Genomic DNA, 23,433 nt, shown 5'->3' with positions numbered 1-23,433 from the left:
TGCCGATTGTCTAGAAGTTCATTAATTCATTCATAGAAGTGGTGAAATGAATACATTGAATTGAGAGCTTACAAAGAATATTCATCTTTCAAACAGAGGAGAGATATCCAAAAATCAAACTACATTTGTAATCTATATGGCATGGGCTTGAGTATATACATAGTAGAGAGACGTAAATTATTTATGAAAAATATAAGAAAAAGCTTTATTTCCATTTTGTGATTGTTTGAATGCAAAATTTCTGGTAAGGGATGAAGAGATGGCTCTATAGTTAAGAGCATATGCTGATTTTCCTGAGGACCCCAGTTCAGTTCACAGCACCCACATCAGGTGGCTCACAACTGCTTGTAACTCTAGGTTTAAGAGATCCAACACCTTCCTCTGACCTCTGCAGGTGCCCATACACATGGAATCCACGTGTATTTCTCTCTCTCTCTCTCTCTCTCTCTCTCTCTCTCTCTCTCTCTCTCTCTCACACACACACACACACACACACACACACACACACACACACACCTCTCTATTTTAAAGAACTGCGGAATTCTCATACCACACAGAATAAACCCATTTTGCTCCTTGCTTAGAAGCAGACATTGTTTCATGGCCCATTTTGGCATGCCTACACAGAATGACAGTAACACACCGTTTCTTCTGGAATCATAATTATAGGTCTTGAATCCCAACCCTACCACATAAAAATTTGTAAGATGTTGGGGTGAAAACATTGTATATGTCTGGGCTTCAGTTGCCTCTCCTTTTGTGTAAAATTAGAGTGTTTTAAGGATGGAGGTTATACATCCAGGAAGCCTTATCCCGTGTGTAAAGGAAAGCCGTGCTCCCGGGCTTAGCACCAGCTGAAGCTCATTTTTGGTGACTTTATTGCATTTAACCTTTTCCTCCCACTCTCACTTTCGCCACCCCTCCACAAAAGTCCTCGGAGAACTCTTCCGTAAACATCTTAGGTGTAAATCTCCACACTGCAATCTACTACCTTGAAAGCTTGAGTCAGTGGAAGTCAGTTTCCAGCAGGTTTACACAGCTTTAGAACCTGTAGTCTGTTCCCTGTCGCAAGCATCCTGTCTGAACTGGCCAAGGTGAAAACCAGACTCTAGGCAAGTAAGTGTGTCTATCAACACACAGGACACATGTGTGGTGTGAGCTTCCCGAACATTCCTCATCTGAAACTCCCTCAACTATTAGAAATAGAGGCTCTTTGACTAAAAATTTCAAATGAGAAAGGAATAGCACACTGCTTACCTTTCGTTTCTGTCAGAGATCATTTTATATCAATGGGTAGGACTGATCACATCTGGAAAAAAACATCAGGCATTGTGAATTTCTGTTTATGTAGTCAGTTTGACAAGAGATTGAAATTGAACATGTCTAACCTGTCTAGCTGGGTGTGGTGGCACAGGTTTGTAAACTCAACTCTTGGAGGAAGAATGCAAGATTGAGGTATAGGCTGGACTACATAACAAGCTCCAAGCAGCTTGGAGTACAGGAAGAAACCTCTGTTAAGTGGAATGGAAGAGAAGGTAAAGGAGGAGAGGCAAGAAGAGAAAATGAAAGAATAGAATGTAATAAGTAATAATAAACAAATGGAGACTGTGGAAAACTGGATATGCGATAGCCAACCAGAATTGTCTGCAAAGAACAGTCTAACATTGCCCAATCTTCCAAATATTTTCAAGAGGAAAAAAAAGTCAGATTCTTAGTGGTGAGAAGAGAAGTACTGGCCATGATAACCAGACCACCTGTGCCCAAATAATGTTTGAAAGAAGACATAGATAAAGTCGACTATTCCATCTCTCTCTCTCTCTCTCTCTCTCTCTCTCTCTCTCTCTCTCTCTCTGTCACACACACACACAGAGAGAGAGAATAACACTCCCCCCACATCTGACTGGCATGGCTTGTCTCTGAGTGGATAAAGCTTCTGTCATCATCATATCTGGAAGTCAGACATTCAGGACGTTGAGTCAGTTCAGAGCTCAGTCAGTCCCTCTGAGAGGTGGTGATGTTAAGTTGAGTTAAAGAGTGACCACTTTCAGGAAGCGAGGGGACCAGAAAGAATAGGTAGGTGTAGGGCAATAGGGAGGTGTAGGGCAATAGGGGAGCAGAAAGGAGCAAAGGAATTAAATATGTGGAAATGTCATAATGAAGCTAATTACTTTCTATAAAAACTTTTTAAAATTGTTTAATTAAAAGTGAGGGGGGATGCTTACAAAAAAATGTAAAGGCTATGGCCTTTGAGCCAGATGCAGGCTGTAAATAACCTCTTTGTAATTTCTGTTGGGCTATGGTTAATTTTCATATCAACTTGACTGGGCCATGCAGTGCCTAGATATCTAACCAAACTCAGATTGCACCTGTGAGGGTGTATGGGGGCAAGAATTAACATTTAACTTAGAAGACTCACTAAAACAAGCTGTTTATCCATCATATGGGTAGACAAAATTCTGTTAGCTGAATTTCTGGATAGGATACATAAGCAGAGCTGGGGTAAGTACCTTCTGTGTACATGGTTCTCTCTCTCTCTCTCTCTCTCTCTCTCTCTCTCTCTCTCTCTAATTCCTCTCTCTCTATTCTTCTCTTCATATTTATAACAGATTCATATTCACATACATAATTATATTAGTTTCTGATATAGTTATAGCTTACCCTTATTACTAGCTTCATGTTTATGTTTTATAACCTTATTTATTGCTTGTTTCTCTGGTGAACCTGGTTAACACAGAATCAAAGGGGTGGAAACAAGGATGAGATGCTTTCCACACAACTGGTGGAAGAGGGGGCAGAGAATTACAAAACCCAGCACATGCCACTTAAACTAAAGTTGCTTTCGTTTTTTGTTCATCCCAGCAAGGATGGGTTAATTCCGCTTGATTTGAGCAAATCCATTATCAGTGCTCTTGATTTTAGGCATTCCAAATTTAGGTCCACTTGGAGCCTGGGAAAATTGCTGTGTTTGAGAATGTTTCTTTCTTTGTAGTTTCTTTAAAATGCAAGACTTGAAATCAAGGAAGATTAGAGAAACCAGTGAGCTGATTTCATTTTTCTGTAGGTAAGTAGTGTACCTGTTGCTCTCTCATTTGAAGATTTAGTCATGCCTCTAGAGACAAAGAGACTACTTCTAATATTGCATCCCATTGGCAGAAATGCAATTAGCTAATTTTTTAAAGGAAAGTAAATAAATAAAAACTCCCCAGGCTGTGATGAGACCAACAGGTGTAGCTGTATGCAGTTTCCAAGGCTTGAATGATTGTTCCAGAAGCTTGTTTCCCTCCAGTTTACCAGAAGGAACACACTGGCATGTCCAGACAACTCCTTTGAGTAGCTGAACCCTTACTTCAATTCTACATATCCCCCCCAAGGAACTGTTCTTATGTGGGACCTAGGAGGAGGCAGAAGACACAGAATGTAACCAGCAACATACCAATGCAGGCACACCACATAGAAAGTTAAGGAAAAGGGGGAATCGTTCACCTGAGCTCCAGTATGAATCAAGTGACCTTTTCAGTGTTCCTGAGCCATGGTAGAGATTACCTTGATGGACACAGGTCCTAGTATACCTGTAGGACACACTATTGGCTCCTCTTTGGCTTTATCTATTTCCACGTTGCTAATGTGAATTGTTTTCCATGGGCTCATGTTTTTGAACACTTGGGCTCTAGCTCACGGCTCTGTTGGGGGAAATTATTGAATTTTGGAGATGTGGAGCCTAGCTGGAAGAAGTAGATCTCTAATAGACTGACCTTGACATCTGGTCACAACAATGAGAAAGGCAACTAATACATCTATCTTTTTAACCATCATGCCTACCTCAACTACTATTCTAGTCCTGGCAAGTCACATTCTTCTGCCTCCTCAACTTGTTCAGATCCATCACCTTCATCAGGTAAGCCTCTTACTTCCTCCCTCTTGACTCCACTGTCCCTTGGCCTCATTAATTCGGTTACTGCAGCTACTTATTTCTCCCAACTAAGGACATTTATCTGTCCTCATTTCTATGACCTCTGATTCCGATTGACAAATGTGTTGGTCAGATTTCCATTGCTAGTAGGTAGTCAACTCACAAAGAGAAAAGGGTTGTTCTGGCTTATGGTTTTGAATGTTCCAGTCCAGAACAGTGGCATCCAATGGTTTGGACCTGTATGTAGCAAGACAACAGAATGCATTGAGGTATAACGGCATTCACCCTGTGGCCAGGAAGCCAAAAAGATAAGAGTGGAGATCAGGATCCCATTTAAGGGCATTCAGTGACTTTGTCCTAGTTCTGTTCCATGTTGCTATCCTAAAACACCCTGACAGAAGCAATTTTAACTGAGAAATGATTTATTTGGCTTATAATTCCAGGTTACAATTCATCATTCCTGGAAGTCAAGGGAAGAGCCCGAAGCAGCTATTCATACCCAAAGTCAAGAACAAAGCAAGAATGAATGTGTTGGTGCTTAGTGTTCAGCTAGCTTTCTCCTTTCTACCCAGTCCAGGACCCCAAGGCAATGGTACTAACCACCTTTAGGCTGTGTTTCCCTGTATCTATTAATGAAATCAAGACTACCCCTCACAGACATGCCTATAAGCCAACCTTATCTAGAAAATCTCTCCCTGAGACTCTGTTCCCAGGTAATTCTAGATTTGTGACAGGTCAACATTAAAACTAACCACCTTTATCCTCTTTAAGAGCACTTAATGATCTAGACTTCCCAGTAGACTCCACCTGATAAAGGATGTTACCACCTCAAACAGGCACCACCTTGATGGCCAAGCCTTTAATGCATAGACCTTTGAAGGACACTTAAGATCCAAAAACGCACCAGCAACCAAGCCACATTTTGTGTTTTATGTATCACATTTAATAAATCATAAGCATGAATTTACAAAGTAAAAGCTTCAGAGGACCAAACAAGTAGGGCCTCCTTGTTTCTTCTCAGCAAGGGCTGTAGAGGTGACATTCAGCCCAGAGCTCATGCAAATGTCCAGGGAAGTCATGTGAAACCAGGCTCCTTCTACCTCCTGCTCTTTCATCCTAGCATGTGGCTTCTTCTTAATGATCTCCAAGTGACTCCTCTGCCCCCAGGTACTGACTCAATATTTCAGCAAAACAAAGAAGAGGTGAGGGATGAAGGGCAAATAGCAAGTACTGCCTGGCCCTATCATCTATCTAATCTATCTATCATCTATCTATCTATCTATCTATCTATCTATCTATCTATCTATCTATTTATCTATCATCTATCTATTTATCTATCTATCCATCTATCTACCTATCTTCCTTTTCCGTCTATCTATCATTTATCTATTTGTTTATTTTATAAAAACAACAGCTCCAAGACCCCTTCAATGGATTTCTAAATTCTCTTTATTTCTTTGTTCTTTTTATTTATTCTTCTCACATACAATATATCCCGACTACAGCCTTCCCTCTCCTCTCAGGTGCTCCTGAAACTCCCCTCTCCCCAGAGCCACTGCACCTCCATTCCTCTTCAGAGAAGAGAAGTCCTCCCAGGAATATCAACTAAACTTGGCATAACAAGATGCAGTAAGACTAGGCACAAACCCTCACATCAAGGCTGGACGAGGCAACCCAGTAAGAGGAAAAGAGTCCCAAGAGCAGTTGAAAGAGTCAGAGACAGACCCTACTCCCGTTGTTAGGAGTCCCACAAAAATTCCAAGCTAAACAACCACAGTGTATATTCAGAGGACCTAGAGCAGACTCATGCAGGTTCTGTGATGACTGTTTCTGTCTTTGTGAGCCCCTATGAGCTCACAAAATCAGAGTGCTTTATTTGGCCGTTCCCAGTGGCAAGGAAGTCTGAACAGGGGACCGGTAAGTGGCCACAAACAGTGCCACATTAAACCAAGTTAGATCCTCTTTATCAATAGACAGGAGAGAATAGCCATTGGGTAGACTATTTACACAGGACACATTTGACTACCAAGCCTCTATACACACCCAGCATCTGTTCCTAATGACAATAACTCCAAAGGATGCCTTAGCGGGTTTGTTAATCTTTTCAGAATCTCTGGGTACCACCGTTGATGGTTTCATGAGAATGACCCCCACAGACTCCTATATTTAAGTGCTTAGTCATCAAGGAGTGGTACTGTTTGACAGGGATTAGTAGAAAGTGTGAGCTTGTTGGAGGAAGGGTATCACTGTATCAAAAGCCTACTCCAGGCCCTGTCTCTATAGCTCTGACTGCTACCTGTGGATCAGGATGTAAGTTCTCAGCTGCTGTTCCAGCACCATGCCTGTCTGCTCCCCACTGTGATGATCATGGACTAACCCTCTGAAACTGTAAGCCAGCCCCCAAATAAATATGTTCTTTAAGAGTGGCCTTGGGGATGGTGTCTCTTCACAACAGTAGAACAATAAGTAAGACACACTCTCTCATTAGATGAATGGTACAGCATATACACTAGTAACTACATAACTGAAGACATGTTCTATCCCCCAAGCACAATCACTGTTCAATGGTTTAAAAAAAATAGAGCAGGATAAGCTGTGTAGCAATTCCTGTGATAATTTAAATTTGGTTTGAGAGTGTTTTCCACAGTTCCATATATTGAAATTTAACAGCCCCTGTGAGGCATCACAGTAGTGAAAGCTGGAGCCAGGTGTGGTGGTGCAAACCTATCATTCTAGCACTTGGGAGATGGAGACAGGATGATCAAGAATTCAGGGCCAACCTCAGATACATAGAAAGTTTGAGGCCAGTCTTGGAAATATGTGATATCCTATCTCAAATAATAAAATAAAGTAGAGTAAAAGTTTAATCTTACTATGGTGTTTAGAGGCAGGTCATCGGGTGATTGGGATTAGCATAAGACAAGATCATAACACAGACAAAGATTGAAGTAGGCATGAATGCTCAGTTTCCTGATGTGTGATGCTCTTTGTTGTCTTATTAACTATCATGTGGCGTAGGCTCTTGACTCCCAACACTGTGAGTAAAAATTTCTTTTCTTTATGAAGTCACTCAGCCCAAGGTATTTCAGTAATAAAAAGGCTGGTAGGATCCCTCTTCAGAAGGAAGAACAGCAGAGAACACAGGAGAAAGATGGTGCCAGAGTGGATGCCTGGCATTGTACTGCAGGGAAACTCAGGACTCCTGTACTTCCTCCCAAGAAGCTGTCCCTAGGATACCCACTATGACATCCTCAAGCCCTGTTTCCAGGGTGACTTCCCGATCTGTTTTCATCCATAACCACACATGACACAGTTACTATGGAAAATTATTTGCTTTGGGGTCAACACATAGTCTTACTATTCTGCATTTGAAGTAAAGATTGTCACTTAATGTTTATTCTTTAAGCATTTTATTATACTTTTGTTTATTTTGTATACATGAGTTGGAGGGGAACACATATGTGTCACAGTACATGAATGGATGTCAGAGTACAATATACAGGTTAGCCTTCTTTCCTCCATAGGGGTTCTAGGGATTGAATTCAAGTTATCAATGTTGGTGGTAAGCACCTATCTTGCTTGGCTTTTATTGTCAGCTTGACATACCCAAGAGTCACTTAGGAAGAGGGAGTCTCAAACTGAGACACTGTCTAGATGTTATTGGTCTAGGGGGAAATCAATCTTAATTGTTTATTGATATAGGAGGGCCAAGCCCACTATGAGCAGCTCCACCCTTGGGCAGGTAATTCTGAGTTATATAAGGTCCCAAGTTCAATTCCCAGCACCCATATGTTGGCTCACAACCATCTGTAATGAGATCTGGCTCCCTCTTCTGGCCCGCAGGGATACATGCAAACAGAACACAGTATACATAATAAATCTTAAAAAAAAAAAAAAAAGTTGACTGAGCATAAGTAAGACAAAGGGAACAAGCCAGTGAACAGATCCTCCATGCTTGTATTTTCCCTTTCAGTTCCTCCCCTAATGTCTTTCAATGATCAATCATGATCTGGAAGTATAAGTCAAATAAACTCTCTCTTCCTCAAGTTGCTTTTGGCTGTAGTATTTATCACAGCAACAGAAAAGCTAAAATAGCCCCTTTACCTACTAAGCCATCATCTCACTGGCCAACCCTATGGATTCAACAGTTATAGCTTCCTTCTAGCCTTTGGCAATACAATTCCCCTAAGGAGCTTACAGAAGTTTCCAGCTTGGGATAATTGCTAGAGGCCAATAAATTCCCTGTGTGAATAACCATGGGCAAAGATTTAATCTGGAATGATATTTAATGTGAAGATTTTTTTCTAGCTGATCTCTGGTCTTTGCCCAGTCCCTCGTTTCTTAGTTCACCATCAATGCCCTGAAGCCATTCAAAATACGAGGGAAATGTCAGGTACCAGGCAAATTTGTATCCATCTACAGAAATCTTAAGAGACTGAATAGTAAGTCTCCAGCACCAATTGCTGAGCCTGCAGCCCTGCTGTCACTCTTGCCTACTTAGTTCAAAAAGAATGAATTCCTTTTTAAAATTCCACAGAACCCAAAAGTAAAAGATTCTCAGTTGATTTCAAATGCAAATCACAGATAAAGGACACATCTCCTACTTCTGCATGTAGACCATCTAACCTTCATCTAACTATAGATCTGCCCTACATGGAAAAAAAATTCTGAGGCTGTATGGCAAGGGTCTGAATTTTTTCCTACTACTTAATAGCAAAGCTGCCATGGCACATGGTCTGCATCCCAAGAAGAGCGGGTGGTGAAGTGACCAAATATTTGGCCACCACATCGAGGCCACCAGATTGGCAGCCAGAAATATCTAAGAACTCACAGTCCAAAGCCCCACATCTTCCAGCCAGCCAGCTCCATGTTTTCCCATCTTATTTGTGGTTTCCTGTGCCAAAGAGAGCATTCTGTGTGCAATGCAGAGCAATGCATTGCACTGTAGCTACAGAGGAGCCCCACCGAAGCACTGCCTCCCATAACCAGGGTCCCAGAATGAAGCTTTAGAGGCAAATCGGCCAAAGCTGATGCCAGCACCTCTGTGTTCTAATTATGCGATGCTCTGGGAGGAGCAGCTCACTAGCACGATTTAATTTGCTCCTTGGGATTACGATATATGGCTCATCATTTCTTATTATCCAGTTTTATAGATGAGTAAGGTGAGGCTCAGAGAGTGCATGGCCTGCTCAAATTTTATCTTTTGTGAAGTAGTAGAGCTGAGACTTGAAGCCAGAGCTGAATATGACAAAGTCAGGCTTTTTCATCATTTTAATCATTTAATCTATAATTCGGGTAAAAACGACAGCACAAAGGACCAAAGGGAGACTCACAGCATAAGTCAGGATACCTGTGATGACAGCTGTGGCATAGTGCTGATGTTATAGAACCCGATGAGCCTCTGCCTATCAAATGGAACTAGTGCTGTTGCACTATGCATGATCCTGCAGAAGCCACCACAGAGTGCATGATCCAAGCTGATGGTTAAAGACAGTAGGGAGTTGGCTGAGAACCTGGGAGATAGCTCAGTCAGTGAAGTGTTCATTGTGCAAGCATGAAAACCCCATTTCAATCCTCGGATATGTGTGGGAAAATACGGGCGTAGCCCTTGTAATCCATGCTGGAGGGCAGAGACAGGGAGATTCCTGGGACTCATTGGCCAGCCATCTAGCCTACCTGGGGATCCCAGGACAATGAGAGATCCTGCCTTAAACAATGAAATAAGGTGAGTGATGTCTGAGGACCAGCACTCAAGGTTGTCTTCTGTCCTCTACATGTACAAGTTGTGTGCTTGCACCTGGAAACACACACACACACACACACACACACACACACACACACAGAGAGAGAGAGAGGGGGGCGGAGAATAAGTCAGGCTCTCTGAAGCCATATGCTTTCTCCCTCAGCCAGGATTGTAAAATCCCTGCCAAGTTCTTCTTCTGGCTACTGAACATCCATGGCAAGATCATGGTTTCCAGGTTTTAAATAGTGCCAGGGAAGCTGAAGGACATGCCTGACTGGGGTAGCTAGCAGGACTCCTACCAACAAGCCCCGTGGGCTCTTCCACTTAGACACCCCCCACCCTGTGTGGATCCAAGAGACCAGGTCTTCCAGGCCAGGGCTCCCTCATATTGCCTCACTCACAATTGTTTTCACTCAAGAGACTTTTTTTTTTATTATATTTGTGTTTTAATTTTACACATCAGCCATGGGTTCCCCTGTCCTCCCCCTACCCGTCCCCACCCACACCTTACCCTCCATTCCCATCTCCTCCAGGGCCAAGACTCCCCTAGGGATTCATTTAAACCTGGTGGATTCAGTATAGGCAGGTCCAGTCCCCTCCTTCCAGGCTGAGCAAAGTGTCGCTATGTAAGCCCAAGGTTCCAAACAGCCAGCTCATGCACTAAGGATAGGTCCAGGTCCCACGGCCTGGGTGCCTCCCAAACAGTCCAAACCACTCAATTGTCTCACTTATCCAGAGGGCCTGATCCAGCTGGGGGCTCCATAGCCTTTGGTTCAAAATTCATGTGCTTCCATTCGTCTGGCCTTTCGTCCCCGTGCTTTTTCCACTCATGGGCTCAACAATTCACACTCCCACAGTCCCTCCTCCTTCTCAACAACTGGACACAGGGAGCTCCACCTGGGGCCTGGCTGAGGATCTCTGCATCCACTTCCATCAGTCACTGGATGAGAGTTCCAGCACGACTGTCAGGGTGTTTGGCCATCTGATCACCAGACTAGGTCAGATCAGGCTTTCTCTCAACCACTGCCAGCAGTCTACAGAGGATGCATCACTGTGGACTTCAGGGGACCTCTCCAGCACTCTGCCCACTCCTGTTCTCATGTGGTCATCATTTATCATGGTCTGTTATTCCTTGTTCTTCCTTTCTGTTCCTGATCCAGCTGGGATCTCCTGCTCCCCCAAGCCTCCCTTCCCTCAAACCTTGCCCTTCATTTCTCCCACTCTCGTCCAGGTTGTTCATGTAGATCTCATCCATTTCTCTGTCACTGGGTGATCCCTGTGTCTTTCCTAGAGTCCCGTTTTCTAGGTAGCCTCCCTGGAGTTGTGTAGCAGTCTAATCATCTTTGTTTTACATCTAGTATCCTACTATGAGTGAGTACATACCATGTTTGTCCTTCTGAGTCTGGGTTACCTCACTCAGGATGATTTTTTCCATTTGCCTGCAAACCTCATGATGTCATTGTTTTTCTCTGCTGAGTAGTACTCCATTGTGTATATGCACCATATTTTCTTTATCCATTCTTCAGTTGAAGGGCATCTATGTTGTTTCCAGGTTCTGGCTATTACAAACAATGCTGATATGAACATAGCAAATGCCCTTGTGGTATGACTGAGCATTCCTTAGGTATATGCCCAAGAGTGCTACAGCTGGGTCTTGGGGGAGATGGATTCCCAATTTTCTAAGGAAGCGCCATATTGATTTCCAAAGTGGGTATACAAGCTTGCATTCCCACCAGTAGTGGAAGAGAGTTCCCCTTGCTCCACATCCTCTCCAGCATAAGCTGTCTTCTGTGTTTTTGATCTTAGCCATTCTAACAGGTGTAAGGTGGTATCTCAGAGTTGTTTTGATTGGCATTTCCCAGATAATTAGGGATGTTGAGCAATTCCTTAAATGTCTTTCAGCCATTTGAACTTCCTCTGTTGAGAATTCTCGGTTTAGTTCAATAGCCCATTTCTTAATTGGACTGTTGGGCATTTTGATGTCTAATTTCTTGAGTTCTTTATATATTCTGGATATCAGCCCTCTGTCAGATGTGGGGTTGGTGAAGACCTTTTCACATTCTGTAGGCTGTCGCTTTGTCTTATTGACCATGTCCTTTGCTCTACAAAAGCTTCTCAGTTTCAACAGGTCCCACTGATTGATTGTTTCTCTCAGTGTCTGTTCTACTGGTGCTATATTTAGAAAGTGATCTCCGGTGCCAATGCATTCAAGACTACTTCCTACTTTCTCTTCTATCAGGTTCAGAGTAACTAGATTTATGTTGAGGTCTTTGATCCACTTGGACTTAAGTTTTGTGCATGGTGACAGATATGGATCTATTTGCAGCCTTCTACACATTGACATCCAGTTATGCCAGCACCATTTGTTGAAGATGCTTTCTTTTTTCCATTGTACATTTTTGGCTTCTTTGTCAAAAATTACATATTCATAGGTGTGCTGGTTAATGTCAGGGTCTTCAATTCGATTCCATTGGTCCACATGTCGGTTTTTATGCCAGTACCAAGCTGTTTTTATTATGGTAGCTCTATAGTAGAGCTTGAGGTCAGGGATGGTGATGCCTCCAGAGGTTGTTTTATTGTACAGGATTCTTTTGGCTATCCTGGGTTTTTTGTTTTTCCATATGAAGTTGAGTATTATTCTTTCCAGATCTGTGAAGAATTGTGTTGGTAATTTGATGGGGATTGTGTTGAATCTGTAGATTGCTTTTGGTAAGATTGCCATTTTTACTATGTTAATCCTGCCTATCCATGAGTCTTTCCATTTTCTGACATCTTCTTCAATTTCTTTTTTCAGGGATTTAAAGTTCTTATCATATAGGTCAAGAGACTTTTATGTCACCTATACAAAATAAGAGTTCAAGTCAAATATTTCCTCACAATGACTCATAAGGAAACCTTCCTTAAAACAGTCCTTGAGCATATATATGACTACCATTTATTAAAGGCAGAAGCAAGCTTACATACCAATAAGATAGACAAGTTGTTAGCTTTTATATTAGGAATTAAATCTTGGCTGAATATCTGAAGACTGCGAGGCATACAGCATCTTCACTACTTTTTTCGAAACCGGTCAATGTTTTTACTTTATGATTACCAAGCTGATAACAATGTTTTACATAAATACATAATAATAAATGGAAAAAGAATACTTGGAGCCAAGCCAGACATTTTTTGAAATTAAACATTCTAATGTAATATAGTCCAAAGGTAAATATTGATACATAGATGCTGAAAAATGATAGGAAAATGTTGTTTGCCTTCCACTATGTTACTATAAGGGCAGAAAACTTTATATGAACAGTGAAAACACTGCAATCTGGGACAGGAAACTGAGCCTGAGTATTCCAGTCACTGTCCCCTGGTGGTGAGCATGTTCAGCACCAAGTGGTCGTGGTTGTGTGCTCAGCACTACAGATGCAACATGGGCCAGCACTACCCAAAACACCCCAGATTTATAGCACACAGCTGATTTTGAATCGGGTTTTGGTCATTATACACTCAGAAACAGAAACCTTTTGCTGTTGCCAAATTTATTATGACCCCACATTCATTGAAGCTGTCCCGCATGGGGTCCCGGCTCAGCTTAAGATTAAAGCTGTGCTCTAAGCTGTCTTTGGAAATGAGACAGTCCCTTATGGTTGGGCTGGTGGGTGGGTGGGTGTTTGGTTGGTTTGAGGCATCACCTCTCTATGTAACCCAGGACAGCATGGAACTCAAGATTCTCCTGCTTTAACCTTTGAACTGCTGGGATCACAGGAATGCCATCCCAGCTTTTCAGATACATGCTCCTGGTTTGAAGTTGTGTTGGCTCCTTTGATCAAAAGTTGGTGTGTAGTACATGGGGTCTGTGTAGACCAAGTCATGCCAAATCTCAGCATGGAGAGAAGGGCTGGGTCCCCTGCCATTCACTTGCTGATGAGCTATTGGCAATTCTTAGCAATGGGGAGAGAAAAGGTTTGTTTTCTCTAAAAGTGTAGTGTTACAGAATATTATTTTAAGACGTGTTACATTTGTTTATGCTGTGGAATATTGTGGTGGGTATTGTGTTCCCTGAAATATTGTGTGTTCCCTGAAATAAACATATCTGGGGTCAGAGAACAGACAGCCACTAGAACAGAGCCAGAAATGGTGGCTAGAAAATGGGAAGAGTAAGCCATAACAGAAGTTGGGCAGTGGTGGTACACACCTTTAATCCCAGCACTTGGGAGGCAGAGCTAGCCAGATTTCTGAGTTCAAGGCCACTTTAGAAACAGCTAAGCATGGTGACCCACGCCTTTAATCCCAGAAACCCAACCTTTAACCCCAGGGAGTGGGGGCAGAAAGAGAAAGGTATATAAGGCATGAGGGCCAGGAACTAAGGAGGTAAACATTTAGTTAGGCATTTGGCTGGATAAGCGGTCAGGCTTTGGAGCAACACAGTTCATCTGAGATTCATGTGGAGGAGGACTCAGAAGCTTCTAGCCTGAGGAAACAGGATCACCTGAGGAACTAGCAAGGTGAGATAGCTGTGGCTTGTTCTGTGTCTCTGATCTTCCAGCAGTCACCCCAATAATTGGCCTCTGGTTTGAATTTTATTAACAAGTACCTTTAAGATTCCTGCCACAGAATATTTGTTTAATGATGCAAAGATGTGTTGCATTCTTTTGTGTTGCATTTGTTTAACTCTGTGAAGCTGTGTTACTTTGCCTGTTTAAAACATCTGGTTGGTTTCATAAAGAGGTGAACAACCAATAGTAAGGCAGGAGACAAGATAGGTGGGGCTGCCAGGAAGAGCGAATAAATAGAAGGAGAAATCTGGGAGGAACAAGAAAAAAGATCAAAGAATGAGAGAGGAAGGAGGAGGACTTCAGGGGCCAGCCACCCAGCTACACAGCCAAACATGGAATGAGAAGGAAAGAAAAGGTACCCAGGAAAAGAGAAAGATAAAAGCCCCAAGGCCAAAGATAGATGGAATAATTAGCTAAGAAAAGCTGGCAAGAAATGAGCCAAGCTAAGGCTTGGCATTTATAACTAAGAATAAGCCTCTGTGGTGTGATTTACTTGGGAGCTGGGTCGTAAGCCCCCAGAAAGAACAAAAACAACCAACTACAGTGTAGCCCTGGATAAGTCAACCATGCTCCAGTGGAAAGTCACATATCTAAGAATGTTTGGGCAGCACACATTGGTCTTCAAGGAAAGAAAAGAACAAAAAGGATACAAGATTGGGTGGGAAGGTGGGTAGGAGTTGGGTGATAGGGTGATTATGCTAAAAACACATTGTATAAAATTCTCAAAGAATTAATAAAAATATTTTTAATGTGAAACATGAAAACAAACAGTTTTAAAATCCATTATGACACTACATTCCAGATAAGGCCAAGACTAGAAGTTATTTTCTATAAAACAGTTATCTTGAACAGTTTTTATATTGTCTATACATAGAGAGAAATAGATAATAAATAGGAAATTATATATAATAAAGTATTATATATAATTGGGATCGTGTCTCTGAAAGTCCACTTGCTGAAGCCTTCTCCCCTGTCCTATTATACTACTGGGAGGTTAACAAGCCTGAGGACCTGGAGTCTAGTAGAAGTTACATCACCGAGTATGTTCCGGATATTACGACATTAGCCACTTTCTGTCTCTGTCTTTGCTTCCTGGTCACTATGCGGTAAACAGCTTCATGATCTCACATGCCAACCATAATGCACTGGCAGGATACAGGTTCAAAGGCCACAGGGCAATTAACCATGAACTAAAACTCCCAAATACCTGAGTAAAAATAAAACTTTCCTCTCTAGAAGTTGATAGCCTCTGGTATTTTGTCACAGTCTCAGAAAGCTGATTAATAGAAAAGGTATTAACTAACATATATATTTATATCTATATACAGTTTTATGATTTGCAGATTGTGTGCTGGCCCAAACAACAACAGAAGGTGGTAGAACCTTGAGAGATTATGATTTAGTGAGAAGTATTCCAACCACTGAGCATGTAAACCTGAAATAATTATTGAGGGGAGAGAGAGGGGGGGGGGCTCAGTGGTCAAAAGTCTGGACTGCTCTTACAAAAGCCCAGAGTTTAGTTCCCAGCACCCACATGAGATGGCTCACAACTGCCTATGACTCAAGTTCCAGGGAATCTACTACCCTGTTCTGGCACTGCACTCAAGTATACAAGCCCACACATATGCACATAATTTAAAAAAAATCTTTCAATACTCTACTGTTGGGCACATGCATATATTTTCAAAACACTTCTCTCTCTCTCTCTCTCTCTCTCTCTCTCTCTCTCTCTCTCTCTCTCTTTCCTCCACACCCATGAGCCAAAATAAGCCTTTTCTGCTTGTCAGCTGATTTTTTTTCCTTGTGTGTTTATCCCAGTAACAGAAAGTTGACAAACACAATACATACCCACTTGTATGTGTATAGATACATGGATAATATGTGCACACAAAAACGTGTTTAATGAAAGGCAATAGCAAGGACATGTAAACATGCAGTATCATCTCAAACACTGTACTTATAGTAGGAGGTGGAAAGCTTGTGTCTTAGTTAGGGTTTCTATTGCTGTGAAGAGACACCATAACCATGGCAAGTCTTATAAAGGATGATGTTTAATTGGGGAGGCTTACAGTTTCAGAGGTTTAGTCTATTATCCTTACAGCAGGACATGACAGCATGTAGACAGACATGGTGCTGGAGAAAGAGCTGAGAGCCCTACATCTTGATCCACAAGCAACAGGAAGTTAACTGAACTAGTTATAGCTTGAGCATAGGAGAGCTCAAAGCCCGCCCCCACAGTGACACACTTCCTCCAACAAGGCCACACCCACTTCAACAAAGCCACACCTCCTTACAGTGCCACACCCTATGAGTTTATGGGGGCCAATTACATTCAAACTACCAAAGCCCAGTTCTTCCTCTTCTCCTGGAGGTGTTCTTAAAGATGGGCAGAGGGGGCATCCCACTCTGCCTGTCCATGATGCCTTCAGATTCTGTGATTTTAGTCCCAGTGCTATTGTATCTTCACTGAAGAGCAGCGGAAGTTCTCACTGCATCCAGCAGCAAGCCTTACACCTCCTCCTGACAGATACCCAGTTCCACTCCCGAGGAGGGCAGAGCAACTGTATATTAATGGCTGCACCTAAGCTTCAAACGCTGAGATCTTGCCTCCCTCACGTCACGGGTCACAGTCTTCTGGAAAGACGAAGGATCCACTCTATTTACATATGGATTTGTATATATTTAATTTCTTCATGATTCTTCCAAATATTTAAGATGCTCCTGTAGGTCTGAATTCTAAACATGATTTTACAAGATGAAAGTAAGCAGAGAAAGTCTCCAGCACCTGAAAGTAGATCCAAGCTCTTTTGTGCCTAGAACTAGGAGGGTTTTGTGTGGCTCATTCTTCACTATCAGTGCTGGGAGGACAGAGTGGTGATGCCCCTGATGTTAGCATTTAGGCTTGTATACTTGCCTGCCCTTAGGGTCCTGACAAGATATATCCTCAGCTGCAGCCACTAAAAGTACCCTCTGTGTGCATTTGCTATGCTTCCTTATAAAAGGCAGGCCTTGCCTGGCTCTCATCTCTTTCTCTTCCTTTATTCTTGACCCCAGGGATGGGTCTCTGCCCCCTTCTCTGCCCCTTCTCTTCAATAAACCTCCCACCTGGGCCCTGCTGTATGGTTTGACTCCTTCATGCCACTTTTAAAATACAACACCTGACATAGTGATTCTCCTGACTTTGCTACAAGGGAAACACTCATGAATGTCTCTAATGAGGGTCCTACAGAAAGGTTGCCCTGGAGTGACCTAGCCATGTGCTTTCCAGCTCTTGAGCAAATCCATGACTCAGTCCTCAGAATGGAACTTCAAATTCAGCAGGTACTATATGGATGTGTCTTTCATTTCTGTTCAATAAATATACATAACATTCATGGGTTGGAGGTGAAAGAAAACAATGTGAGAGATGTATGCAGGACTCCATGGGATTGTGGATGTCTTATTTCACTATCTAAATTCTAAATGGAGAGGGGTTTTGACACATTCAAAAGAGGACAGGAGAGGGGATTGTCCCAAAGTTTGGAACATTGTTCTGTTCCTTACAACTTGGATAGGCAAAAGGAGAAGCGGGGATTCAGGAGAATCAGTCAACAGATATGCAAACTCAGGTATCTGATGGCACATGCTCAAAGAATACAAATTAGCCACAAGGTCTTACTTTTTGAGTACATGCTGAAGTTTAACCTTTTATATATAATGAAAAAAAAATAGAATCTTTCATTTTATCTCTGAAACAAATCCTTCCATAAGGCGAAGAAAGGAGAGATGTATCTTTAAGGAAACCAACTTTAGAGTAAGACTGAGATTGTAGACCAAGCTTCCCCAATCCAAAACCACATTTCCTGTTCTAAGTGCCCTGCCCTGGGCTCTTCAGTCCCTCCCTTGATGAACGATAGATCAGATTTAAACTACAACCTTGTCAAATTCAATCTGACTTCAACCTAATCAGATGTGGGGAACACATAGCCACAAATTGGTTTTGAACCTGCTTCAGTGTCTTATCAGCATAGTTACCTTTTAAGCTTGGGTCAATCATTATTTGGCTCAAACACCCCCATAGCTCCCTATTTCAGGAAAGCAAACTGAAAAGCTCATCTATTGTCAGGCAGACACCCATCCTCACATTACGACCTCTCCCAGGAAGGGCCTTTTCCCTGGACTAAACCTGTCTCCTCTGGCCACATCAGCATCCAAGGAATGTCTTCTGCCAAGAAGCTGCCATCATGTCTCCTGCTAGACTTCATTCTGTCCTCTTCTCAATTGCTGTTTATCTGTCTGCCCCACACCCCATGTGATGCCCTTCTCATGTCTCTACTGGCTTTTTTCCAGTTCGTTGGTAGTATTTCAACATACTACACCATTTCCTTATTTATCATTGTGTTGATGGCTGATTTCCACACAGGAGAAAGGAATTATTTCATTTTTTTTTAATTCAAAGTATTCTGAACCCTTATCCTGAAATATTGTTAGTAATTTTTCAACGAATACTTATTAAATGAACACCTGAAGAAAAGAAAAATCTGTTCATATTTATTATAATTTATTAAACTGAATCAGAAAAGCCATATGAGATAGAACTTCAATTATTTCTAGATCTGAAGACGTTAGGTCATAGGTCTGTACACTGGAGTGAAGTGTCATAGGAGTCATTCTTGTCATTGCTATAACCAACAGCAACTTAGAGAAGGAAGGCTCTATTTTGGCTCATGGTTTGAGGCTACTGTCCCTTATGGTGGGGAAGTCAGAGCACTAGAGTGGTGAGGGGACTGGTGTCCTCACACCTGAAGTCAGGAAATAGAGAAGGTAGATACTGGTACTGTGTTCACTTTCTCTTCCCCTTCTTTATCGGTCCAGAACCCCAGCCCATGGATGGAGCCACCATGGGAAGGAGTCAGGGACCAAACACAGGAACAGCCAAAGAAAGAAACATTCAGATGCTATCCAGAGCCTGGAGGCAGAAACCAAATAGGTGTCTAAGGATTAGCAAGGTCAAGGATGGAGACTTGAGGAGGTCATTGCAAATGCTGAGCAGCCATGCCCTGCATCTGGACTGAGGGCAGGATGTATATACCCACCAGAAGGACAACAGACCTCTGGTTTCACTAGACTCTCCTCCAGTGGTCTGGGAACTATTGTCTTTACTGGAAGGTTTCTTACATTGCGAAGGTTTGTAACTGGACAGTGAGGCAGGACTGAGGAATGTTACTTCTCTTTCTGTTCATACTGGAAGAGTGACTACTTCACACTCTGAAGCCAGCAGAAAAATTAAAGTGAAAATATAGTATTTTTTAAAAATAGAGTCAGTTGAAAGCAATGTTCTACTGTTTCCATGGATACAATGAGCAATCAACTGCCAGTCAGGAAGGGAGTGTTTATTAAGTGAATCCCTCAAGATGTGCAGCCCCATCCTCTCCACATACAGCCCTTCAGGCATCTTGTGTCTGAATTTCCCATGCTGGGTGATCTTGATTGAGAAGTCTCCCCCCACTTCTTTTTGAGACAAGGTATACTGTAGCCCAGGATAGCCTGAAACTCACTATGTAACCAAGACTGGACTAAACCCTGCCTCAGCTTCTCAAGTGCGAGGATTATAAGCACAAGCCAGCATGCTCTTTCCTTTCGTTTTCTTCAACAGGGTCTCACCATGTAACCCAGGCTATCCCCATATTTGCAGTCCTTTTTCCTCAAACTTCAGTGCTAGAATTGCAGGTGTGCACTACCCTTTAGCACATTTCTTACTGTAAGATTTCACAATATTTTGTACCTAAATTTGTATATTAATCACAAATAGAATCTCAATCAGTACAAAGTATCTCCAAAGCTTCCTTGGCCAAAAACATTTTTTGTACATTTAATGCCTACTTACTTAATAATAGGGTGTGTGTGTGTGTGTGTGTGTGTGTGTGTGTGTGTGTGTGTGAGTGAGAGAGAGAGAGAGAGAGAGAGAGAGAGAGAATATATGTTTTGTTGATTGTGTATGTAGGTACTGTTTTAGATTCATAGGAAATTTGAGCAGAAAGCAGAATTCTCATACTTCTTAACTTTTCAACCCAGTTTTTTCTGTTATTAACACTTTGCATGGATATGGTGTAACTATTACAGGTCCTAAGCCAAGACTGATATTATTACATATGACATATATCCATTACAGTGTCATAATACAGTGTAGTCTCACCCTTGGAAATCTGCACTTTGCCCCTTCATTGATCCTTTTTCCTCCCAGAAGTCCTTGCAAATACTAATGTTTCTACTCTCGCCACCATTTACCTTTTGCAGACTAGCATGTCAGTGGATTCTAACATGTAGCCCTGACATAGGCATCTCACTTAGCAATATGCATTTCAAGTTCACTCATGACTTCATAGATTTTTGTTTGTTTGTTTGTTTGTTTTTGCATCTCTGAATGTCATGCCACCTTATTAACACTTTGCAACTTATTCATTCAACTATTGAGAATTGTTTCGGTTGGTTCCAACTTTGGGCCATTGGAAACAAGGCTTCAATAGACATTTATGTGCAAGGCTCTTATGAAGATTAAAAAAAAATCCTTCAATTCCCTTGGCACCTAAGAAAGTAATTGACGGGTCATGTGGGAAGAATGTTTAGCTTTAAAAACATCATTAGTTGTTGTCCCAAGTGGCATCTCCATCCTACATTCCCACAGCAGTGAATCCCCATCACTCTGCTTTCTGGTCAGCAGTTAGTGTTCACCCAGGCTGGCTGCAAATTCCTAATCCCTCTATGTACCTCAGCCTTTCAAGTATGGACACTACAGGCATGTGCCACCACACTCAACTGGAGTCCTCAGCTTTATAAATGTCATCACAATAGGTGTGTAATAGTATGTCATTTCTATTTCTATTTGCAATTTCCTAATAAAACACAATCCTTGCATAAATTTATTTTCTGTCTATTTCAGTGAGGTATCCTTTTCAATCTTTTGTCCATTTTGAAAGCTGGTTTATTTGTTTTCTTCTTGTTGAGTTTTGAGAGCTTTCTATATTGTTGATACAGTCCTTTATCAGCTATGTGTTTAGCGAATATTTTCTCCTCACTTGTTTCCTCTTCTGAGTAGTCTTTCACAAAGTGGGGTATTTTAACTTTAACAAAGTCTAACATTGTCATTTTTATTGGATGGATCATACTTTGGTGTTTTGTCTATAATGTCTTTGCCAAGCCCCAGGTAATCTAGATTTCCTTTTACATAATTTTCATGCCTATTATCATTTTATGCTTCACATATAGGTCTAAGACATGCTGATGTCCTTAACTCTTCTCTAAGGCCCTCACTCCAAGGCAGCTGGGGGGACACTGACACAATCTCACATTGTAATTGTACAAGAAGAATTTGACTTTCTTCATGGGAATTGATACCCTCAAGGCCACCTACTTTAATGTTAGGTAAATTGAGGCTGAACACTCATCTACCAAATGGAATTTCAATCTTGATTTCCAGTCACCTATTTTTCCAGTGACCAGTAGATTGAGATCTATAGGAAGGTTTTCCTTCATTGATTAAACCAACAGATGGTTGGGAGACAGAGGCAACAACTGAAGGAAGTCTCATTTCATCTGGGTCATGTTCCCCACCCTTATTCTGTGGTCAAACCCTTCAAAGTGATGTCTCCACCCACCCACATTCTTCACATACTTCTACATTGTACTCTGATTATTGGAATTTGTACTTGTTATCTGTGATCTGATGGTCCCTGGGGTGTCCCTGGGGTCAACCTACAGAAAGAAGGCAGCCTTCTTTAGTCTCTAACCTCACATATGAATAGCCTAAGGAGCTGAACATGCCATCACTCTAATGTCATATCACAAGTGATATTATTTCCATGTGAAGTAGGGAATTCAAAACGCTGTACAAAACAACTCCTCACTCCTCTCTCCTTCATGGTTTTCCAGTAAGAGAAGCCAGAGAGACTGAGACCTGCGGTGCAGACATTGCCTTCTGAATGCAAGAGGCCATCTCTAGAGTAAATCACCTTCACGAAATGAGACCTTATTGCCACTCAGAGCATAGCACTGAATTACGGCTTCTGCTGGGCATCACCAGAGGGGGCTAATTGGTCTCCAAAACTCAATTATCTTATTACATTGCAAAGTATTTTGCTCTAGTGATTAGATGTTTTGGATTGTGGAAGTTAAAATTCTAGTAGTCATAAAGAAACTTTTTTTATTTATGGGCAGACTCTTTGATGGCTAAGTCCTGGGGCTTAATGTAGGACAGAATGTTCCTACATTTTTATTACTGGCATTAATATCAATTTAAAAACAGAGACATTGCCTTATGTAATGAGACTGTTGATTGATATCATGTTTCTTCACAGAGAGAGGGTTCTATTTGAGACACCAGAAGTCTATAAAGCCAACTTATGGCTTATTGATTTTTATTGGTATTGACTTCTGAAGATGTTTTTTGTTTGAAAATACTTAAACATACATGGAAGCAGAAGAAACCAGCTTCAATAATTGCAAATGCATCATGAGTCTGATTTTTCATTTTGTTGTTTGGTTTGGTTGACAATTATCTACCCATTTTCCTCTTAGTAGCTCTCATTTTGGGCACAATTTATTGAGAAATAATTTATGTGATAAAATGTATCCACCATATTGCACAATTCAGTCATTTTTATTTATATAGGTGTTTAATAACCACACAAACCTAATATTTAAACAATTCTATCACCTTCCAAAAAAAGTTATCTGTGTCCATTTCACACCCGCCTTTCCTCTCCTTTCTATGCAGCTTTCTGTCTGTAGATTTTCATCTTCTGGACATTCTATATGAATATAATCACACAGTGTGCAGTATTGAGCATCAAGCTTCTTTTACTTAGCATATGCTTTTGAGGTCCACCCATCTTAGACCATACTTCACTAGTTTGTTATTTTCATTGCTAAAAAGTAATCTTCCATTTATAAGGGTATCCTACATTTTCATTTATTCATCCACCCACTGATTTGCCTTTATTTCTAATTATGACTGTTATGAAATAATACTTCTATGCTGTGGATATCACTCTGTGTAAATAAAGTTCTGATTGGCCAGTGGCCAGGCAGGAAGTATAGGCGGGACAAGAGAGAAGAGAATTCTGGGAAGTAGAGGCTGGGGAGAGACACCGCCAGCCGCCGCCATGAGAAGCAACATGTAAAGACACCGGTAAGCCACAAGCCATGTGGCAAAGTATAGACTAACAGAAATGGGTTAATTTAAGAGAGAAGAAGTA

Source organism: Onychomys torridus, chromosome 11 (assembly GCF_903995425.1).
Source record: "Onychomys torridus chromosome 11, mOncTor1.1, whole genome shotgun sequence".
NCBI lineage: Eukaryota > Metazoa > Chordata > Mammalia > Rodentia > Cricetidae > Onychomys > Onychomys torridus.
The sequence above is the reverse complement of the archived record's forward strand: the minus strand, read 5'-3'. Positions refer to the sequence as shown.